Consider the following 8,873-nt stretch of genomic DNA (forward strand, 5'->3'; position numbering starts at 1 on the left):
TAAAATAGCTGTGTTTCTTTAATGCCTCATCTTCAAATATCAAAGTCCAGAAATAAATGGGATTCCAGTTAGAGTTGTTGAGAATTTCTGATTCAGAGGAAAGCTTGGTGCTTCAGATATTCTCAAGCTCTTAAGAAAAAATTATATATATACATACATACACATACACACACACATACACACACATATATATGTATATATATATATATCACTTCCTGGGAAATGGAAATTTCAGTAATGGTTCTGAAACTTGGCTCTTCCAAGTTGGCTCTCCATGCTGCAGAGAGAGTCTGGGCAGCCCGTGGGTCAGATAATGTGCTATCTGTCATCCTTGGCTGGCAGAGAATAGCAGGACCTGAAAAGTTGACCGTAACCATTGTGTTTCAGCAAACACTTCAGATGCCATTTCTATGACAAACTTGAGAAAATCTTGAGCTATGAGGCTGGCATCCTGTCTACCCTTGATGACCAATGGAGAGAAACAGCCATTCATGAAGGTGGTTTGCCATGTTCTCAGAGAGGTGTGTCTGACTGGGGTGAGCTGAATTACCATCTGGAAGGGCCTGTGTTAGAAGGAGAGGAATGACTTCCTTTGTGTCTCCTAATTGAGAATAAAGGGTAGAGACGGTGACTGACTCCTACCTGACTAGTAAAAGACATTTAAGAAATGAATTCTTAGCATTGTTTTTAATTAAAGATATTTTCTCAGTGATGTACTTTGTGTAGGACAATTCCCGCCCAGCTCCAGCTCTGATATTTTTAATCAGGAAAAAAAAAAAAAAGGAAGCCATAGTAACATGACATTACATGAAATAACATCTGTATCAGAGAATCTGCACCCAGACCAAGAGTTTCCACATATTTTTATTCTTTGTTTAAAAAGAAAAATACAGCCCTGAAAACAATTTCAGTAGTTTTAAAAGATTCAGTATTTGTTTTACAAAAAAAATCCAACAAAACATAACAAACCCCAGCACTGGAGAACCAAAAAGTTTCATTTTCAAAGCCCAATTTTAAATCTGCCTTGATAAACCTTTTTAATGTTAATATAAAAACCACAAATATATTTGAACATAATACATTAATTTATGCCTTGCAAAATCTAAGCTATATAGGACAGAATATATCAATGCAATGAAAAGAATCCTTATACAATGCAAAAGTTGTTGGGGACATGACTTTCGAAACTATAGTTGAATATACTGTGTACACAGGAATAACAAGATCACATCTCATCATCCCCAAAAATGAGTATTATGCATTTGACAGCCTTGTAGGGTCACTGCAATGGGAACTCTGGTTGATAAGCATTGTGGGCTTGCCCTAGGAGTGGCATGAGTCATGTTCTTACAGTCTGAGCACCCTGGCCAATGAATCAAACAGTGATAGTGTCACTCCTAAGATGATTAAAAAGTATTAAAGGATCAAGATTTATAGGTGAGGCTGCATTTTCAATGAATTCTAGTTTCTGTACAGCAACTTGACTGGAGAGATGAGATATTAGAGGCAGTAAATCTTTTCTCCAGCTTCTTGGTCCTTCCTTTACATCTATTCAGAGACCAAGCATCTGGTATTAGATGAATTATTGACATTTATTATAACATCCCAGATAAGGCAGTCTAATTTCTATAGCTGCTGAGAATTTGAAATACACTGAAATAGAAAGATTGTGATGTGACTGCAATTCTGAAAATTGAGACAAAAATTCTATGCTTCACCAACAGTCTTGTTTTCTTGAGAGTTATTAGTAAATCTGAATTTTAATTGTAAAAAACAAATTACTGCCTGAGGGGGAAACTGCAAATTAAATAGAAGGATGATTAAATACATTTCAATGACCTTTGCTGTCAGTCATAATTGTGTAAGCTCAGGAAAAAAATACCATTCTGTAGAGCTAATATGTTCTATTATGTTTTGAACATAATGTGCATGTATTAAGCCACTATATTCTCATGTGAATTACAATGTAGGATAGTGTAGGTGTAGAATATAAGGAAATGTAAGCTCCATATGGTTCCAGTGGAACCATGAAAGTGATCTTAAAAATTAAATGCTTTGCACTTTTCCAAGCTCATGGTGTATTTTCAGTTATTTAAGGCTGTTTGTATGTTTCAGTCTGAGTCTTCTCATTTTGATTCATCTCATTTTAAGACTGGGTTTTCTGAAGAGAGAGAGACTGTTAGATGGAACTTTGTGAGTCATGCATTTGGCTCAGTTTGGCTTTGAGGATAAGAATATCAGCCTTAGGTATCAGCAGCCATTGATATCTAGCCAAGATGAACAGCAATAATCAGATATAAAATCAGTTGCAAAATCATAAATTTGAAATACTAGGGGAAAATATGAAAAGCAAGTACAAAAAGGGGGAACTGAGCTCCATTGTTATTACTGTTTCATGTCCTACTGTGCAAAAGGTAGTCTTTGAAGCTTAAAAATGTTTTGTTGATGGGTAAATGACTAAATAGACGCCAAAGCTAGGAGAGTTTTTGATTTTCACAAATCTTAATTTTAGCTCTTCAACAATAGGAACTATGATTCATGTAGTCCATTTTTTCCCTCAGATGAAGTCAGGAACTTGTAGAGAGTGTGGGTTAAGCACTTAGTTGATGAATTGCAAGCTTCAGACTGTTGCAGACAAAACAGAATCTAGATATACATAGCATTTGAGATGATTTTTTTACACTATAGCATTATGCTTTTCCTTCTCTTTTCTGCAGCACTCTTTAAATACTAGTGTGAATAAATTTGTGTTTATCTTTTCAGTGCCCTTTATGATGAGGAGTAATTGTGTGCTATATCTTACCTGTTTGGAAGTCTGCAGTGACCCTGCGAATTCTACCTATTTTTGTCTTAGAATCATCCTCAGAAAAGTGGAAAAGTTAAGGTCAAATATTTTAAAAACTTTTGTTTTTGATCCTTTGAGAAAATTTCACACTGGGAGAGACTGAGGGCCTAAGGTTATAACAAATCATACTGGTTTCTGAGTGTCTCTGCAGTCCAGAGATGCTGAAGGAGAATCATTTCTACTTCAAAAGCTGGATATTTTTAGTGATCAGTGAGTCTTTTATCGAGAAAAGAATGTCCATAGCACTCACAAGCTTATATCTGCAGGAAAACGTTTTTCCTCAGCTACTGGATACTCAAGAAATGAGGAAAGTGATTTGCTATACAAAAGAAAAAAAAATAAGCTCTTCCTTCAGTCCCTCTGTGATCTATCACTTGAGGAGAAACATATTTGGATATGTTCCCAGGGGAATGACTACAACTACATCTGACAGATAAAAAAATCTCCTGTGTTTCTGCCTCTAGAAGCATGAAGCCTGTGATGGTTGATGTGATGTTTTCCTTGGTTTTTGTACAAAACTTGCAGTTATACTGCACAGGAAGTGTGATGTCAGGAGAATATGAGCTCTGACTGCAAGAATTTGCAGCTCTCAAAGAGTGCTGGCCCTGCACAGCATGTGCACAGGAAATCTGGACAGGCATCTGACTGGAACTCCCTCCAGCTGACTTGTTTGCTTCAACTTTTTTTCTCCTGGCTTTGGACTGACTCTGGAATTCTCTTCATATCAGATCAAGTTTTTGCAGAATAGGAAATATTTTGTGGAAAGTCCCTCATAACTGCATTGCTTTTCAGGAGGAATTTTTCTTTCTATACAAAATCTATGCTGGTCCTTTGACCCTTTCCTTTCCTTTTCCTTTTCCCTTTTTCCTTTCCTTTTCCTTTTCCCTTTTTCCTTTCCTTTTCCTTTTCCCTTTTTCCTTTCCTCCACGTTTCTCTTTACTGACACAGGCCCACACATACACATCATGTAAAAAAGAAAAATTACCGTTGCGGTGTCTGTGCTTGTATTACTACAGCATCTTTGATACCAAAGTGCTTCTCAAAATACTTGTACAGAAAAGCAACAGGGATTTTCTAAATGCAGTATTTTTTGATAGTTCAAAAATAGGCTTCTATGTTTAGAAAGAATATTGAATTTTGTCTTTTATAGCTTTGTGATTTGTTGTTATGACAGACTTAATCAATCTGATGAGTCCATGCTCAGTGTTCTGGCAAATATAATCAGCCCTGGAGTGTTTTCTTACTCCCCAAAGGCACATTGTTTCTGTGTTTATTTTATTCTGATGTTTTATCTGGAAAATATATTTCCTTTTCTTGAAGTGTACTGTTCTGAGACATACATTGAAAGCCATGTGTTTAATTTAGTGAATATGAAATGATCTTTTTATTTAGGAAGTCAAAGGAGGTTATTGAACCAAAAGTCTAGTAAGGTAATGGGCACAGAAGTAACAGAGAAAAGATTGATCTTGTAAGAATCACAGGGCAGATTTAAAGACAGTTTGTAGTAATAAAAAAAATTACTGTTAGAGACTCCAAGACAAGTCCTATGTTTCATTTCTAAAAATGATCTACAAAACGTATACTTGTATTAAAGCAAGACCAAGATCTACTTTCCACAATTCATTCCTTGCTTCTGAACCTTCATTTTGTGTTCTTTAATGTCACTTGTGTGCCAGATTATTCTAGGGCCTTTGAAGTGCAGAAAGATGGTCTATTTTCAGGCTTTACTCCCATGCATAGTTCCAGCATGCACTGCAAGTCTTTAGGGGTGGGATTTGTCTCCTAAAAATATGGAGCTTGTAATGGAGTACTATAAAATAATGAATAAAATAGACAGCAGAGATATTCAAGACTAAAAAAAGTAAAAAATGTATCTTATATGTGATGTTGAGACTACTAAAGAGGATATAATTTAACAAGAAAGCATTTATTTATTTATTTTATTTTTTAAATATAAATGTCAGTACCTGCTTCTGTGAAGGCATGTTTAAGTGCATGGAGAAGCAAAGCTGACCATTTATTTTCCTCAGCAAGTGCACAACAGAGCCTGTAGTATAGAGTGGGGTGTACCTTTCCTATTGCAGGAAAGGCAAGAAAAAGCAACTGCTGCTTCATACCAGTAACTTTAGTACATTGCCACACCGTGCTCGTTTCTTGGGTGTTATGCACAAGGGGTCTTTATTAATCAGATCAGTTGCAGAAATTACATGAAACGTGCAGAGTATTGAAATAAGGTATTCTACATAACATATGAATACTTTGTGTGTCAAGGTAATTTAGACTCAGAGCTCTGTTTAAATGTTGTAACACTGCACACTTAATAACAGTCTAATGCCAGGCAGAACATAATTACTTGCTCTCTAAAGCACAATTTGTAATGAGCAATGTTGTCCTTACAACTCTGATGACTGAGATCATCTCTGAATCTTCAGTTGAAATGCCACACCCAAGGTCAGCCATTATCTCTATGTATTCTTACTATCATACTCTGACAGGAATTGTCTTTAATATCCAAATATAGAGCATTCATGTCCATGACAGCTCTTTAATGCCAAGTAAGACTTTTGGTATTCTCTTTACTAGGCAGTAAAAGTAGTTAGCCTTAGCAGAAGGCTCTTAATAAGTGAACTAACATCAGTTAAGGTTAAAATAAAATGGTAGCATATTTTAAGTAATGAAAATTAATTTAAGTTTATAGTTCTAACAAACCTTATATCCTTCCAAACTAAAAAAGTTCTTGAATTCTGGTAATCATGCAGCAATATAAAATGTCATCCTTTTGACATACTGTTCCATAGAAATCCTAGTCAGAATGCTGAAATAGACAGCCGAGCCCATTCAACTCACTCAGGGGAGACTATGATGATAGTACAACTTTTACTCAGTGGAAAAATGCAAACCAAATATTTGTTTAAATTGCATCTGATATCAAGCTATTGTTGGACAGGCGTCTTCCTCTGCTATTTCCATGGGAGGTGGTTTTTTTTGTTTGATTACACTTGGATGTTAATAAACATTTAATTTAATTTCTAGTTTGGGGCTGTTTTTCATGAAATCTCTCAAGATCAGCAGTGTGTTTTTTCTGTGTCCATTACAATTCTCAAGTCCCGACAGTCAAAACCCTGAAAGCAACTCAGTTTCCTCTGGTTTTAGCTGAATTTCGCTACCTGAGCCTCAGATACCCAAGAAGCAAATTTCCCTCGGTGTCACTCCAGTACTGAAATTTATCCATGTCAGTATTATACAAGTTCATTATATTCTTGGTGACTTTCTCACTTTGCATTTCAACAGTTAAAGACAAGGCTTCATGTCCTTTGAGCTGCAGCCTTCAGAGACATGACAGATTAACTAAGTTCTTTAGGTGGCTCTCTAATTTCAGGGTGAGTTGCATGACATTGACAGCATAAATTAAAACTACAGTTCTGAGCTTTTTCATATTTTTTTCTAGCACACATTTCCATAAGCTACTTGTATCATATGAAAGGGAAGAATAATAATTTCTTGCGCCTTTTTTTTTTTTCTGAAGATTTAACTCACCAATTGCAACAGCCTCCCTTCTGCACCTCACAATAATGTAACCATGTAGATTTGTCAGCACATATAAGTGGGTTTTTTTACACTATCCTGTGATGTGTCTGGTGACTGTAGTCAGAGACAGCATTTTTTCTGGATAAAATGGATTTAATCCAATAAAGGAAGACCAAGATCTAGTTTTGACCAAGTCATTCCACCTCCAATAGCTTGGCTTCCCCAGGAATATGATGAACTTAATATACTGGTCTCCTTTTAATGTGATGCCAGATTGATAGAGGTGAAGTGTTTCTAAATAACGTTTTATCAAGTCCTGCATCCCTGGAGCTTGGATTAAGGTGAAGGTATTTGCTTGGTGTTCATTTGTTCTTCCTGAAATATAAATCTGCTTTGCATTTATTTTTAGAAGATGGCATAGATTTTGAGGTTCAAGGAAATGCTACCTGCACTTAAGAGCAGCTGCCTCACTTTGTTGACCCTTTACAACCTTAAGATGTCTTAGCTACAGTAGAGTTTCTAGCATGACTCATCCTGGATTTGAAGCTTCCAAGAATATACATCAGGGGAGCAGAACTGGAAAGTAAGCAGGTTTTCCCACTTCTGACTCTATTTCTGGCTGAGGTTGAATACCCCATGTGTCTTAGATTCCACATCTCTTAAGCTGAAGACTCTTCTAAGAAGTTCTTGCACCTGAGAAAAACAGTGTGAAGACTGAAGAGCCTGCAGAGCTGGTCTCCAGCTGAGAGGCACCCAGTGGATGGGTACCAGCTGGGCTTGAGAATTCATGTACTGGCTGCTCTACGTGTCTTGCTTTAGCTGTAGGGCTTTTACAGGTGGAGGTACAGCCTTCTGTTTAGTCTTAAAGCTGCAGTTTTTTATCTGTGGTCAAAAGAAAAGAGTAATATTTTCTGCTATGGAAAAGTGCCTTTCTAGTAAACTAAAAATATAGCATAAATATTTTTAAAGAATTTTGATAATACAAATGTGGGTGAAGGAAAACATTTAAAAATATGTCAGATGAAATCTATGTGGTTGGCAAAATTTGAAGCTTTGCTGTTATTGAATGACTGCTGTGAGGAGTTCTACTCTTTTCCTTTAAATTGTCAAAGATAAACAACATCCACAGATGACATTTGTTAAAATTGTACTTGTAGCATAGACACTATGAAAAAAATACTGTTATTACAAAAGCAAATAATTCAATAGTAAATTTAAATGAAGAAGAAATGGGATTTCTCCTCCTTCAAATAAACTGATTTTAATGTTAATGAAACCTTGAAAAAAAAGAAATCTCCTGAGAGGGCAAAAGCTGAGAAAAACTATTGAGTATTAAAGAAAAGAACCACTTTAAAGCGGCCAAAAGAGCCTAAGGTGATGGCACTGACAACTTTGTTTCTTCTGAGCTTTATTCTGGTCACTCACAGATGCATTTGCTGTACATCTGTACCTTGGGCAAGTCATGTAAGAATTGACACAGTGTGCATATGCTGTAGGCAGTCCAAACGTGACACACATGGTTCAGTGTGTTAAAATCTGGGGGTTAGCTGATCTTTTCAAGAGGTCACTTGCCCAAGGATAGCATGTATTTGTTTTCACCTCAGTCTAAACAAGAAATGTAGCTTCTTTGTTTCCTCCCATGTTTCTCTCATGCTCTGTGGCCTTTAGTGGAGCCCAGTTATGTCCCTTTTTCTGATGTAAGTCCCTAATGCTGTATGAAGTAGCCTGCAGATATTGACTGGTAGGGAGTCTGAGAAACACACTCCTTTCACAAACCTTCACCTGGCTGAAGACTGTTATATCAAATTTCATTTAGATGCCTCTACTTGAACAAATTGTTGTTGATGTTAGGTGTGCCAGGATGATTGTGCACATTGTTGATTCTCTTCAGGTATTTCAGCTTGCTTTGTCTTATTGCATGAAAATAATCCCTTCTTCTTGCTGTGAGGGTTTAGGTGAATTTCTCCAATACCTATTTCATCTTTGAGGGACATGTTGATGTAACAAAGAATACACACAATATCAGCAGCCTGGAGAGCAGAATGGAACTTCAGCTCTTTGTCTTGGTTCTGATGCTTTCTCAGGCTACATACAGTGTCCACAGTTCTCTGCCTTAAAAAATATATCAGATTAGCATCCAAGAGTATTAATACCTGTACACTTTGTTAAGGTAACGTTTGCAAATATATACATATTTGTATCTATTTATAATGTACTCAGTATATCATATTTGAGTTGATTCTTACTCAAGAAGTAAGGGGTATGTGCACAAGAATATTTCCAAAGTATTTTTTAATTACTATTGTCCTCTGCAGACCCTAATTCCTTACTCCGTGCAGTAGCATTCCCCACCATCAGCCAACTGTACTAACTTCATTCACATACACAAAGTTCACTGATGTCTTGTTTTTCTAGTTCTTAAAGACACTTCAGCCACTACTGATGTGGTTTAGTTCATATGACACAGCCTCTCAGCACTGTTGACCACTAACAGAGAACC

Source organism: Parus major, chromosome 3 (assembly GCF_001522545.3).
Source record: "Parus major isolate Abel chromosome 3, Parus_major1.1, whole genome shotgun sequence".
In the NCBI taxonomy this organism is placed as follows: Eukaryota; Metazoa; Chordata; class Aves; order Passeriformes; family Paridae; genus Parus; species Parus major.